The sequence below is a fragment of the Pinus tabuliformis genome, chromosome 5_2 (genome assembly GCF_031772625.1).
Source record: "Pinus tabuliformis cultivar Carrire ecotype Pingquan chromosome 5_2, CPIR1, whole genome shotgun sequence".
In the NCBI taxonomy this organism is placed as follows: domain Eukaryota; kingdom Viridiplantae; phylum Streptophyta; class Pinopsida; order Pinales; family Pinaceae; genus Pinus; species Pinus tabuliformis.
Window position 1 is genome coordinate 80478144 of NC_142306.1, and position 16347 is coordinate 80494490.

Genomic DNA, 16347 nt, shown 5'->3' on the forward strand with positions numbered 1-16347 from the left:
TTGTTCTCTAATCTAATGGAGATATAGAACTTGTTAGTCAAGACCCTGCTATTTTGACAATGTTGGATATGATGATGTAATCATCGTTGATGTTTATCAATCCAGATCCCTTCTTATATGAATTTTTCAACTTGAGAGTACTTTTTTGTCTCATTATGAGTAACTCCCTATTTTAGAGGCAGTGTCATCATCTTCATTATCATCATCATCACCATCGTTGTCATCATCATTATTTCCATCATTGCATTATCGTCATAATCACCATTCATGCCATCATCATCATCATGATTATGGACATTGTCGTCAATTGTTCATAATTATAGGTGTCGTAAGAAAAATCATCAACCCAAAAAATGTTACGAGTGCTCGAAAAGGGTTTTTAGGACACAAGATATATGCAAGAGAAATAACAAATTTATTTTTTAGAGATGATCGATGATCATCATCATCACTACCATTATCATCGTAATTATAATTTTCATCATCCCCATCATCTTAATTAATGTAATTTATATCATCATTGTTGTCATCTTTGTCATGAACATCATAATCATCATTCATGCCATTATTGTTGTTGATGATGACCAAGTTCAAAATAATGATAATGATGATCAGATCATGATTACTTGGAAGACGACGCCAAAGATAATGATTATGATTATGACCATGACAACATTTAAAAATTGCAAAGGTTGGCCAAGGTCATTATCATCGCCATCATCATTTTCATTGTAACCCCCATCATCTTTATCATCATTTCCATTATCATAATAGTCACAAATCATGTCATCATCATCTTCTTCATTATCATCATCATCATAATTATTGACATTTTTATCAGTTTTTCATTATTGTCAATGTCATAAGAAATATCATCAATACAAAAAATATGATGAGTGTTGGAAAAGGGATGCGAAAGTGAACAAAACAAATGGGGGAAACAATAGACGTAAAATTGGATAAAGAGTGGACACAACATAAGTAGATGCAAAACAAGACAGAAAATTGACACAAAACCGGATGAAAAAGTAGATGCAATAGTTGATTCAAACTTGGACACAAAACATGATGTAAACATGGATGAACAAGTGGAAGAAAACATGGGTGCAATAGTAGGCATAAAAATTAGCATGAATTGTGGTGAAACAAATGTGGATACAAAAACGAACGCAAAAAATGACACAAACTTGGATGAAAAAGGGAGGAAAACTTGAATGCAAAAATGGATGTAAACATGGACCAAACATGGGTGCAATAGTGGAAACAAAATTGGATGCATCAGAAGTGGATGTAAAAGTAGATGAAAAATGGGATGCAAAAAACATAAACAATATCTTATGCAAACTTGGACACAAAACATGATGCAAATGTGGATGCAAAAGTGGAAGAAAATGTGGGTTGCAACGATAGGCACAAGATATGGCAAAAATTGTGGCACAACCAAAGTGGATGAGAAAGTGGATCTAATAACACACAAAAAAAGATGCAAACTTAGATGAAAGACAATATGCAATAAGGGATGTAAAAGTGGATGCAAACATGGGTGCAACAGGAGAAACAAAATTGGATGCAAAATATGGATGCAATGGAAGTAGATGCAAAAGAATATACAAAATGAGATGAAAAACCCAACACAAAAGTGGATGCAAAAATAGATGCAATATTTGATGCAAAAGAGGATTCGAAGATCAATGAAAAATTGGAAGCAAACGTGGGTACAATAGTAAGTACAAAACATGGCACAAATTGTGTCACAACAAAAGTGGATGTAATGGTAGATGCAAAAAAAGAAGCAAATGAAGATGCAAAATAAGATGCAAAAGGATGGAAAAGTGGACGTAAACATGGGTGCAACAATGGATGCAAAAATTGATGCAACAAAATTCGATGCCAAAGTAGATGCAATATGAGACACAAAACCTAATGGAAATATTTACGCAAAAGTGGATGCAAAAATAGATGTAAAAGTCAATGAAAACCTAGATGTATATGAGGACGTAAATTTAGAAAGAAAAATGGGTGCAAAGGTAGGTGCCAAACTAGGTGCAAATTATGGCACAGCAAAATTGGATGCAATAGTGGACACAAAAACAGATGAAAAAGAGGATGTAAATATGGATGAAAAACAAATGTAAACAAGGATGCAACAAAAGTAGATGCAAAACTACACAAACCTCGATGCAAAACTTGGCGCAAAAGGGATGCAAAAAATGATTTAAAAAACGATGCAAGAGATGATGCAAAAGTTGATGCAAGTGTAGGTGAAAAAGGTGGATGCAATAGAGGATGCAAAAGTCGCTGAAAAAAAAATTAGGTGCCAAACTTGGTGCAAAACATGGTGCAAAAGATGGCACAAAACTTGGCATAAAACCTGGTCTAAAATCTGGTGCAAAACCTATTACAGTACATGGTGCTAAACTTGGTGTAAGACTTGGTGCAAATTTTGCATCAATTTTTACACCATATTTGATAAATGGACACAAATAGCACCAAAACTGGGCTCTAGACGAAAAAAAGGAGGCAAAAGGGGATGTTAATCACATGGTCTTGTTGTAGTGCATCCTCTCAAAATCATGGTGGTAAAAAACAGGAAGGTCAACTTCTAGGTGGCATAACTTTTGCATACATAATCCAATTGATATTCTTACGCCAATGAAAAGGTATATACGTGTAGAATAATGTTGGAGGGTGTGGAATTTTAAGAGATAATTTTTAGCCCAAAAAAATGTTGCTTGATGCCTCAAAATGCTTCAAGAAGGTTTTAGACCCCAATTGTCCAAACTAGGACCTACTAGTGAAAATAGTCTCGTGAGTTGATTCCTCCACTTTTTACACTCTAAAATGATAAAGAAGGATGAAAAATAATATAATGATATAATATGGATCACACTTCCCCATCTTAGGAGGATTTTGGCCCCCAAAATTTCCACTGAATGAGGTGAAGAAACTTTTCCTCCACCTTCTCTCAGGTGTACCATTTAACTTTGCTTGGAAGATATTGTTTCAATCCAACATTCCAAAGGTCATACTAGCCTTGTATTGTAGTTTTAGAGCTCTTCTACAAAAAATTATTCTTTGTCAACTCTGCCTGAGCATCTAGTGCTAAATCCTGTATAAAAGGTAGGACCTATTCCTCTTCCTAATCTAAAATCAAAGGTTCATAGAGTTTATATTCTCTATATTCACCATTGAATAAATGCACATGTATGGGGGTAGACTAAGTCTATAGGTGTTACATCCCACCTTTTAAAATATCTCAAAAGGATATCATATAGCCTTTGTTTTCTTACTAGGACCCAGTAGTCTCTCCTTGTTCAATTGTAACCATACTTTGTCTCCCACCTTAAATGACCTCTCTAATTTGTGATGATCATGCTTGGCATTATATTTTTCTTGTGACTTCTATAGGGTATCTTATACCTATATATGGATCTACTTTATATTCTCAACAATTTTTTATGTTTTTAAGGCATCCCTTGTAAGGTCCTCCCTCACTCCTCCTTGCTACTTGTATGCAATATCCAAAGGTGAAGTGTGGATTACTCTGTTATAAGATTATTGAATATAAACTATATTTTTGTCCCAATGCTTTAGATGCTTCTGATTATAACCACTCAAAATATGCACCAAATTCCTATTGACTACTTCTATTTTCCAATTTATTTGTGGATGGAATATTGTAGAGCTATTCAATTTTGTATCCATATTCTCCCACATTGTAGTCCAAAATGCACTGATAAATCTTGTGTCCCTATTTTAAATGATATCCCTTGGTATCCCAAAGTGCACCCAGACTTGTCTAAGGAACAAATTTTCTACTTCTTTCCCTTTGATGGTATTTTTATAGGGAATTATAATACACATCGTGTTGAACCTATCAACTATGATGCACAAGCAGTAATTTCCCTTCCTGGTTGTTGGTAAACCTCCCATAAATTCCATAGAAATGCTTTCCCAAGGATGATTTGGTACAAGAAAGGGATATATAGACCCTATTTCCTATTACTAGGATTTTTGGTACAAAAAAACATGCATCCTCTTATGAACCTAGCTACCTCTTTTTACATCTTGAGCCAATACACATACTCTGCAAGTTGGCCATTGTCTTCCCTACACGAAACTGTCCTGCAACCTTGGAGGTGTGGGCCTTCTAATTAACAATAATCACTCACCTTTAGGAACACACAACTTATCTATACTATAGAGTAACCCATCCTAGAGATGGTAGTTAATTGTGCTCTCATCATCATGCACATGACTCTGACTCTAGAACTATTCAAACACCATCTTGATGTCCTCATCCTCTGAATATGCCTCTCTATATGAATCATGGGTGAATGGATCCATGTGCATCAAGCTTCCCAAAGTTATGATATTTGATGTGGATGGGCCTTGAAAGCATGTTAGCCAACTTGTCTGTGTTGCCCTTATTATACTTTATCACTAAATGGAACTATTGTACAAACCCCACCCACTTGTAATACTTGGTCTATTGTAGCTTTCTTTGGGCTTGTAGGTATTGTAATGGCTAGTGATATGTGTGGATTACTATCTCCTTTACCATAATATTTATTCATAGCTTGCATTAGAGCATATATCTCCTTATCATAGGTAGGGTAGTTAAGAACCACCCGATGAACTACTTTAGAATGGTAGCATACAAACCTTCCTCCCTGCATCATGACCACTACCATAACATACCGACTTGCATTTGTGTCCACTTTTAAGGGCTAATAAAAGTACAATAATGTCAAATTGAGGTTTGATTGGTCTTATTCTTTAACTACTCGAAGACCCTCTATTGACCCTTTCCCCATTGGAAAACTCTTGCCACTCATTGTTATGGTATGGAGTGGTGCTGCTACTGCTAAAAATGAGGCTACGAATTTCCTTGAATATTGTGCCGCCACAATGAAAATACTGACCTAAAACACATTAGTAGGAATTATCCATTTCATGATGGCCTCGATCTTGGTAGGATATATCTTCAACTTTCCTCCACCTATAACATACCCTAGATTCATCAAAGACTACTGTGCAAAATAACACTTCTTGATATTTACTAGCAACTCGTGTTTTTTTAATGTCCCTAGCACTTACATCAAATGCGAGACGTGTTTCTCCCAAGTAGCACTCTATACCATTATATCATCCAAATAAAAAATAACAAATTAATGTATAAAAGGTCACAATATATCATTCATTACCCCCATAAATGTATCTGGTGCATTGCATGGGCCAAATGACATGACTAACCACTCATACAAATCTTTCTTAGTTGTGAAGGTAGTCTTCTAGGTAACTTCTTTGACTTGAACCTAGTGATATCCTAACTTTAAGCCCATCTTGGTGAAGTATTGTGCTTGCTGCAACTGATCCAACAAATCATCTATCCTCGATAGGGGGTGCATGTTCTTCAACATAATTTTTTTTAATGTTGTGTAATCAATACAAATTTTCCAAGTCCCATCCTTCTTTGGCACAATGATGATGTGTGACCCACATGATGAGGTACTTGGTCGAATGACATCCTATTCTAGTAGTTGTTACAACTACTTATTCACCTCACTTGCTTCTATAATGGATTGCTTATACAACTAAATATTTGGTAGCAGGGAGTCTGGAAATAGCTATATCTCGTGCTCCACTTCCCGCTTGGGTGGTATTCCTTTAGGCTCCTAGAACACAACCCTGTATTCATTTAGCAACTATTCCAGTTTTTTCTATTCCTCAATATATGCCTCTAGGGATGCATTTCTCGCACTCACTCTTCTATAGACTTATTTTCTCTTAAAAATAGTAAAACATACTTCTTTCTACAACTGGTTAGTTTCTTGGCTTAGTTGGCACTTACTAGCGAAAATTTGGACGTTCTTTTGTGTGCATTAATGGTGAATGATTTTTCAATCTTGATAAGGCCATACTGGTTGGCTCTCTGCATGAATATAGTATCCTACATCTACATATAGGAACTTCCAAATACCACTCCACATACATCAAGGGGAACTATATCTAGTTCGACTTCATCAATAAAATCAACATTGATTACAAATCTAATTTTGCACTATTTGGTTACCTTTAATTCCACATCCTTATTTTCTAATCCCAATGGATATGAGTTTGGAGGATCATGAACTTCTAATTCCAATTTTTTGACCAACTCTACTACAATGAGGTTTACTGATGAGCATCAGTATTGCAACAAGAATGCTACAACTCTTAGGGCTACAAGCTTTACTTTATCAACCCAGGGTTCGTACAAACTTGGAGGTGACAGTGTTGTATACACAAGTAAAAGTGATGGTTCTGCCTTTTGTCACTATTCAACTGGCGAGAGACCACTAGAGTTTTCAAGCCAAACTTCTATGGATTCAAAAGAAGCTTGATTACTGATGAAAGAAAGAGAAATCTACTCTAGGAGAAAGCTTGTCTACTGCAATAAGGAAAAGGATTGAAATCCAATGCTAAAAACACATCATTTCCTAACTAACTGCTGAGAAACTATGTTTTACAAGAATGCCAAGCTAAAATGTATGAAATTCTACTGTCCTAAGCATGAAATTTCAAAACATCAAACATCACTACTGTGCATGTAAAGGACTGAAATAAATCTGTTTTTTTTTCCTTTTATTCTTTTTTATGGAAAAACAAGTGTGAAATATAATCTATTTTGTTGATGTGGTAGGTCGCTTAAGGATGTTGGTGGATGGTTGGAAGGTTTGGGAGACCCTTAGGTGACCTTGTGTGGCTTCCTGGAGGTTTTCCCTTAATTCTGCCTCAAAATAGGCCACTACAGGAAAACCTACAGGATGTCCTAAAACTTACAAGATTCCCTGCATTTCTATAGGATACAGACGAGAGAAAAATGATGGGTGTTGAAGATGATGCAAGGCTTAGGGAAGGTGGTTGGTGGGTGCAATGGAGTGAGAAAGTGCCTAGGATCACTTACAACTCAAAACAAAGGTTGGGAGATGGTTGGATTTGCTTAACATGCTTGGAGAAGTTTCCATGTAAAATGATGAAATTGGTGAAGGTCTTGGTGAAAGTAAGGAATGATTATGGATGGATGAAGTTGGAAGGATGTTGCTTGCTATGAAATCTTTCTCTACTTTTGAAACACCTGCACTGCATCAAATAATGGTATTTTCCCAAAAATCATGTAAATAAGAAGAATTTCACTAAGCTAGAAATACAGAGTTAAATGAGCTAGTTGTCTACTTCATGCATGAGGGAAATTGCAAAATAAAATGGATTCATTGATGTGGTCTACTGTATGACTGAAAATGGAAGAAATGGTAATTAAATCCTACACTTTCAAATTGATCAAATGTTGGTTCAAGTACAGTAAACTCTAAATTCTATGAGAAAGTAGAAATCTATCTTTTTGGGGCTGCATAGGCGTCCTTTCCTCAAATCATGATCCCTGAAGGAGGAAGTGAGGCCAAGACACCTATTGACAGCTTTTTGGTGTTTCCTTTATCCCTTCTAACCTACTACTGAAGTAAAGCACAAATGGAAGCAAACTAATAAACCAACCAGTCAAATCTACACTACTTGCAATGAAATACTTCTAAGGACAATTTAACCATGAATCTATGAAACTAATATAAGCATACATATACAAGAAGAGAAGCCTTTGCTACTAGGGTTGGGCCCTAACCCAAGAGCTTCATCCCTCTGAGTTAACTCAATACTGGATCATGAAAAAGCTCCTTCTCATTATCAAACTAGAAAATTACATAGCAATGTCTTCCACAAGTCTGGAGCTCAAAAATAACTAGTGTTTTTACAAAAAAAAATTGAATCCTAATGAGGCTCTAGGGCTCTTTATTTATACAACTAAAGTATCCAAAAACTTACTTAAATCTATGGAGGCTAAGATCCCAAACTCGAGATGAACTAACTCTTTGACTATCACTTATTCGACCGCCTTTTGATCTTCATGACTTGGCTGCTTGTACTCTGAGCTGGTGTGATTGATGGAGGAATATTCGAATGAGGGAGGAGTAAATGAGGAGGATTTACCTCCTAAAATCTCTCTTCCTTCTCCCATTTGAGTTTCAGCCCTTAATATTGCCAAAATTCCCTGATTTTCACTCACAAACCTACATTCAATGCACATTAGTCCACTAGGCATAATATCTCACTTTAACTCATCTCATTAAGCAAAATATAATCAAAACATGTAATAAGTTGTGAGAAGAGTTGATTTAACTAATCTAGGAGGTGAATGAAGGTCCATATAGTTACCCAATGATGAGGCTCATCATCACCCCCCTACTGAAAGTGTTGCTCATCCTTTGAGCAATTCAATCAATATCCATGTCTTTCATAGCTCTAGTGGCTTCCCTGACATCCCATGCTTCTGCTATGGGTTCTTCTTCTTGTGCATAGAATCCTGCCTTCCTTTCTATCTCCTCCCACTTCTTTCTTTCTTCCTCTTCCTTCCTTCCTTCTAACATCCCCAAGAGCAGTGGTGGACTGAGTCTCAAGCCAATCTAATTGACTTTGAGCCTTTAGATGGTTTGTTTGTACATGGGTGTCTGTTCAGTGCTTCTCTCATCCTTTGAGGAGAATGGTACTCTCTGATTTTCAAACTATATGGCAAAGTATTCTATCTCCTTTGGAAAGCTTGCATTTTTTCATCCCCTTAACAGTCTGAACATATCCTCAAAATGTGTAATTGCTCTCTCTTGGGCAGCAAGATATCTGGGTTCAAGTTGATGATCATTTGCAATTAAATTATGTGTGTTGATGATAGCCATTGGATTGCACTGCTCAGATCTTATCATGAGAGGCTCTATTTGTTTTCTTTCCAATATCCTCTTCATTTCTGTAGCCCTTTCCTCCTCATGGTTCATCCATGATGCCAAAGCCATCAACTGTAAATCCCATAGCTTTGCATTAGGGTCCCATACATTCATATTTGTCAAGGCCATGTTATGCAAGTAGAACTCAGACATCTCAGCCCTATCTTCCAATGTGCTTTGATCACAAAGATAAATGAACTATCTATAATCTTGGAATGGGATAGTGTCTCTCTGTGCTAGGGTCTTGATTTGGAACCACAACCACTGTTCCTTAAGGTATAATGCATAGGACTTAGCTACCATCCTGCATTGGATTTCTTTCAAAGATAGACTGGCCATGGATGCTAATTGATTCTCTCTTTCTTGCAGTTGTCCTTTCAACCATGCATTTTCTACCTCCAACTGAGTTTTCATTATGGCCTCTCTATCCCTCTGGCTACTTAGTTCTTTACCCATCTCTTTGATTTTCTCCTCCATGTGAACAATGTCCTCCACTCCCTTGGACTTGGCAATTTGCATCCATCTATGTGTTTTGGCTCTTTCTTTCTCAAGCTCAAAGAATAATGGGATGGAAATTTTTTGTGGAATGACCCTACCCCCTTCAATAAATCTATAGTAGGAGTCAAGGTTAGGTTGAGGACTACGTTCCCTTATCTCTGGGTCCTCTCTCTTTTTTTCTTGTTGCATACTTCCTTCCTTATCCAATTTCTGAGTTTCCTGTAGGTTTAGCAGAGTTTCCTGTAGGACTACCTCTGCTTCCTGTAGGTCCTGTTGTGTATCCTGTAGGATTTATTTTACTTTGGATGAGGTAGATCTAGTCACATGCCTTCTCTCACAAGTGATAGGAGACTTGGGGGAGGTTTGTGTTGAGGATCCTTCTCCTTGAGGGTTTATAAGAGGAGCCATATTTTACTATTTTTTAGGTGAGTCCTCAATAACAATGGGAACCTTGCTTGGAGTTTGAGGTTTTCTCTGCCTTATCCTTGTACTTTTTCTTGTTCTGAAGTATAAGGGGGTTTTCCTCTATCTTTTTCCTTTTTGTTTGATAGGGGTGCTAAGGGCAGTGAGGAAAGTTGTTGCCTCTTTCTAAGTGGGTTCTGGAGACACCCTGGGTGACTCCTCCTTGTCCTTTGCCTCCTCTTTTCCATTACCCTTTTCGCCTTTTCCTTCTCCTCTTATTCTCCCTCTATATCCTCATATTTTTTATTAGTTTCCTCCTTGACATCTTCTTTGTTTCTTCATCACTTTCCTTCTCTTTCTCTTCCTCTTCCTCCTCATCTATTTCCTCTTCATCCCTCTCTACTTCTTATTCATCTATTTCAGTCTCTTCTTCATCCTTTTCACTGATATTAGGGCTAATATCATATGTGAGGGCTTTGATATCCTCCTATGACTGCATGTCTCTGAAAATTTCCCATTGGATAGGAATTATGAGGTTTTGGAGGGCATTTTCTATGATGATTCTAATTAACCCATGGTGGGCTAACTATTGGTAGTTTCCTTCCTACACCTTTATGCTCATATCTATCAATGATTGCAGAAGGAAGTAGGGTATGTTGAGCCTGTGGTGAGGAGGTGTTTCTGCTCCAAACCTCAATTCTTCAAGTAGCTTAAAGTGATATCCATATACCACACTATACCTACCTTCACATGATATGTATTTTATAAGATGGTAGCTTACCTCATTCCAGGGGTATGGTAGGCTTGCTTTCCTCAATCCATTTTTGTCTTCAATGGGCTCCTCTGCCTCTAGAAATAATTTCTTCTTTGCAGTTTGGCTATCTCCCTTGTCTTCCCTTCTCCAAGGCACTCCTAAGGGAAGTGTGGTAATTCTTCTTATGAGTTCAGAGGTGAGATCTATGGAGTTGCCTCTCACCACAACATTGGCATGGGTCCTGGTCAGTGGAATGAGGGAGATAGAAAAATATTTGGCTACTTCATCATCATACCCCCTCAATTTCTCAAGGTACCCCATCCAATTATGCCTTGTGAATATTTCTAGCAGATGAGGGTGTTGGTGAATCCTTGCAGTTTTAATGGGATCCCTTCTATTAAACCACCCTATCATTTTGTCTCGTGAATTTGAGGAGCAGAGATATAAAATTTTAATGAAGGAGGAAATGGGATTGAAATTTTTGTGGATACAATTCCCTTATACAACTATCAATTTCATCAAATTAGGAGATGTTTCTATTCTTTTTACTTGGAAAAATGGGAGGAAATGTAGAGCCTGCCTTGTTGTTGGGAAAAGTATCCAATACGGAATGAGCCTATCCCACTCTAAAAGTGATAGTACCTCAGCAACAATCGAAGTAAAGCTATCTAAGATTTCTTCTTTATGAAAGTAAAACAGAGGAGAAAGAGATCCACTAACTGATGTCTTCCGCTAATGATTGATCCAATCTTCTCTCCTTGCTGCTTGCCCCCAGCTCCTTGCTCTTTCACTGGCCCAGCTACACCAAGATCCTGCAAAATGACAAGAGAGGGAAACTACACGAAGCATACATTCATAATTGATTTAAGGATTAGAATAAATCAAATACACAAGTACAACAATACATCATTGAGACACATGTATATAGAAGAACCTCAAATGCTTTATTAATAGAAGAAGTAAAGTTCAGGAAGTGATACAACCATAAGAGGCCCAATCCAGCATCACCTCCCAGCAGAAAGAAATCTCCTCTTCACCTCCTTCAAATAAAATCACCCAATAGTTCTATACTCAAAACAACATCACTTCCTTACATTCACAAGATTCCAGCCTCCCTAGACCTCATGAGAGAGATCTATATATAGGATTTTTGGAGAAAGGATTAGTCAGCTTGAGGCTGGCATGAAGCTGACTAGTGTCCTCTCTCACTTCAGTTATTCTTCAGTTCTTGAGTCCACTTGGAGGTTCTTGCTTCCACTTGGAGATCTAGAACCTCTTACTCATCACCAGTCGAATTCCCTGATCCAAGTGTCATTTTGGAAGCTTCCTGGCCATTGACACCTTGAGGAATGACTGTGCCACATGTCCCAACTCGCCCAGCGCAGGTAGCCTTCTTTGCAGTTGACATTCAGCGCAGGTAGACAGTGGAGCAGTTGACATTCAGCGCAGATGCTCAGTGGAGCAGTTGACATGATCCAGAATTGCCTTATTTTTGAGTGTTTTCAGGTGGAGAACTGATATTCAGTGCTGTGGTTTGCTGACCTTGTTCCTCTAGGGGTAGGAACAACATGTTTAGGGACTTTGGATCCCTTAGATTATGGATATTTCATGCTTCATGCTGTAAGGCACAAAAATGTCTATAACAGTTGCCCCCTAAAGTATGAGATCGTTTATCGGGTGAAATGCTTTATCAGGAGGATCCGAAGTTCATTCAATCGCTGAGAGGTGACCTGTAATAAAATACAATACAATACATTATTTTTCATTCTGCTTTCATGATCTAGCTGAGGCGGGCATTCCCATGCTCAGCTTTATAAATTCATTTTGGTACATAGAACAGACGATCGTCTGATGGTAGACTGATAATTCTCTGCTGAAATTATCATCCTTTGAGTAGGATGATCATCTGCTGCAATGATGTACATGTCAAATGTCTTTATATTTCCTGAATATATATCGCAGCTCGGATGGATGAAACTAGATCCGGGGTCTTCAAACTCGTTCGATCTTCGCTCTAAGTACAAGTCGATCCATGTGAGAATTGCGCTGAAGTCGAACATGGAAAGACATCGCTTGATTACCGGTCAATGATGTAAACCATTAACAAGCGCGAGAGGAATCACCGATAATGATAATGACACTCAAGGTACTGCAGTACAATTCACGTGGTGTGAATAAAGGACTTGGCGTCGAACACCACGCAAAATCTTCTGGTCGAAGGTCATTAATGTATACCTGTCGCCGGAAGTGAGAAACTTGCCATTGAGGCATGCAAGCTTCAAAGTACTGAGGGGGGTGTTCCTAGATCAACTCCTTGGATAATGAGCTGAAGTCGACAAGAAGCGATCCGTCAAAGGAGGGCCTTAATGAATCCCACATCAGTGACACGGAACGGAGCTAATGATTTTAATGGAGGTGAAAGCAATCTGTGACATATGATTCAGAGTGGCGGTCATGAATGGATGAAGGATAATGTATGGCAGTGGATGGGACACAGTTGACTCTTTCTGAACAACATCTCTTGAACATATAACGACACTGATGCAATGGATCGGTAGCATTACCCCAAATGTGAATGGTTTGGCGAGACCATGGTGATGAGACCGGTGAATGAAACAACCCAACCCGATGTGGTACGGAGGAAAAGTGTCATGTTCAAGAGCGACTTGCTATCATTAAAGCTTTGAGGTTCTCCCAATTTTTCCCCAGTCATTTCTGACCAGTACCTCTTTATTTTTGTCAAGCTTGAGGAGGATAACATATGATTGTTCTATAACCTGCCCTTTGGGCAAGCCCATCGCTATGTTTTAACGAGCCTAGCGATAGGGAAACTCGTTCTCGTCTAAAGACAAGTTTGTCGCTATTTAATCATTTTAACGAGTCTAACGACAAGGAAAACTCGGTCCTTTTCATTTTTAGAGAGTCTGAAAAGGTACAGAAAGTTAACTCCAAAATTCCTTTTTCATCATCTAATCCCTTAAGTCCGAAAAAGTATAAAACAATACAGAAGGGATGAGTTTTCGATAACTTTAACGAGCCGAAAAAACAAGCGCTCGACCTTTTTGTGCAATAATCCCTCAGGTCCAAAAAGATTAAAATCTAGAGGAGGGATAGCTCTTCCGGTCACTTTAACGAGCTGGAAGGCCAAAACTCGGCAAACTTTTCATATTTTACGAGTCAGTTGAAAAGAGCTCAAAGAAGACTCGTCTTTTGAGGAACGAGTGATAAACAGGGATAGCAGCAGATTCCAGGTACAGGTTGGAATTTTCCAATCACGGCAGTGTCACAAGGATGGCCAGGTGAAATCACTCTTCGCAGCTGTTCCTCAAAATGGGTAAACAATCATATGGAGGTGAACGATCGGCCAAATGACGGTGGAGGTGGCAGGTGCAAACACGACCAAGGCTTTTATGGCTGATAAATTTACGATCACAAAGGTTATTTACCGGGATAGGTTCATTTTTTATTTAAAAATGAGCTTAAACTCTGGGGGAAACATTGCTCACTGCTTTTATTTATTTATTAACGAGCATGAAGACCGCGTTAAAACTGCTCGGATCTTGCGTTTATTTTTTAACGAGCATGAAATTTATGCTAAAACTGCTCGATTATACCAGTCATAAGATAAGAATGTCTCCTGAAAGATTCCATTTTTTATAGAGATTGTGCCTTACCAAAGCTATGCTCCCTCTCATCCTTTCTTTATGCAAGTTCGGAAATGACTAATCCAAAAAACAGATAAATAACCGCTCTTTGCTTGCATTCCAAAAGGTTTGCATGCCCCCAGGTATAAAATACAATTTCAAGGCTGCCCCTCCTCTCCCCCACCTCTGCTTTTCTTTGGTTGTTCACAGCTACTTGTCGTCTTGCTAGTCTAATGTTAACGATACTTGTCTTCTCATTATTTTTAACGGGTCTTATGCGATACTTGTCTTCTCATCAGCCCAACTTTTAACAGATCTTTTGCAAGATCGCAAGAGAACAGCTACTTGCGACAAGAGAGTAGCTACTTGCGACAAGAGAAGAACACTACTCAAAGACAAAACATTAATGTTATTGAGGGAGGCTTGCCTCTTTCTGGTTACCCAAAGATTGTTTCGTTAATCTTTCAAACAAAGCATTTCCTCGGCACTGTCTATCGAAATAGACAAGGGTGAATGACCTTTGTCAAACACGTAACTTTGACAAAAGAATCTTATTCCAGAACAACCCCTCTTCCATCCACGGACGGGGTACGGACTAGTCATATTCTCTCGCGGAAATTCTACCTTATACCCAAGGTTTTCTCTGCCCAAAGCAGACCAGGATGCATGCCCCCTGGGTTCCAGTCCCATCTTTCCGAATCACTCGCACTCATCGGGAAGGAGGACTGGGGGTGGAGACATTTCTTGATTGAATAGACCATTCAGGGTTGGTATTTGACTATTTGCGATGCGTGATCCCGGAAATGAAAGTTGGTCCACGAGCTTGACCATTCTTCCTTCGTGTGGAAAACACATTACTCTAAAGAGTGAGGAGACTACAACTCCCATGCAATATATATAGTCTCATCCAAGGAGTAGGTTATAATCCAAGGGTCCTTGAACGACCATCACGTTCATTTGAACGGTCTTCCCTTTCAATGTAACAGGCACATTGGGGAGGATCCCTAATGGTCGACTGGTTCCTTTATCGAAACCCGAGAGATTTCTTATCTCAGGAAAAAGCACCGGGGAACCCAGTGCTTTCCAAGCAACAGAGGAAAGGATACTCACAGATGCCCCTTCATCAATGATAGTTCCAGCCATTACCATTCTATATATTTGGATGATGATTCTGAATGGTATACTGGCTGGCAACCGGGGTCTGCCTAGTTGGTTCCAATCAAAGGACACAACCAGGTTGCTTGGTGGTGGGACCGAATACACGGCCGGATATGACCCTGACGATGTTCCTTCCTGCGATAAAGGAATGGACGCATTGCCCTGATGCTCGTCAGAGTCTGTGTTGATGAAAAGAATCTGGATGGTGTCATCCTTATTCTCTTCAGTGAGGGTGTCATTTGAAGATGAATCTTCAATGACGGTGTCATTTGAAGATGAAACCTCTGAAGGCGGAACCGGGTCAACTGTCGTTTCTACCTTTGGACTTTCGTCCGGTCTAGATTCAGTAGGTTCATTCTCAATGACTGACGCTTCATCTGACCACTTGAGCGGGCTAGCTGTATTCTCAACCAACGAAGGACTTGGCACGAGTTTTTTGTATCCAGGAGGAAGTCTCAATGGTGAAACCGGACGATCTTCCAAAACTCTCTTCGCTTCGTCTAAGAAGGGAAAACGGTGGATGGCGTGATCGCCTTCACACAGTCTACAGGGGGATCTTGCTCTCCCTCTTTGTCTTGACCCTTCACTTTCGCTGGTTGACGGTAAGCAATCAACATGGCTATCAGAGGTTGATGCTCCCGAATTGTGGAAACGAGGGGACCAGTCCCTTAGTATCCGGGGAATACAGGGACAATCTCTATGGAAGTGGTCTCCTCTACATATGACACATGGCGATTTAGGCCCGGTCTGTGCTGTGTGTGGATTTTTGTTAGATGTCTTTTGCTCGCCCCCAGTCGCCTTAGGCTCCTTCTTCTTCTTCTCTCTCTTCTTCTTCTCCTTCTTCTCCATGGGAGCTTGGCTTTTGCCGGCTCTACCTTGCGAAGATGAAGGATTGGAGGAAGAGTTATAGGAAGTAGAAAGCTGGTGGGCAGCTCTAGACTGATCTAACTGTTGACTCGACTGTTCAGGAACCATGGTGTTCTGAACTACATTGGTTGAGAATAGCCATATTCGCAGGCCAATTGTCAGTCCTGGAAGCGACAATGTGGCCATGTGGGGCACACCAACTTCTCCCCAAGAG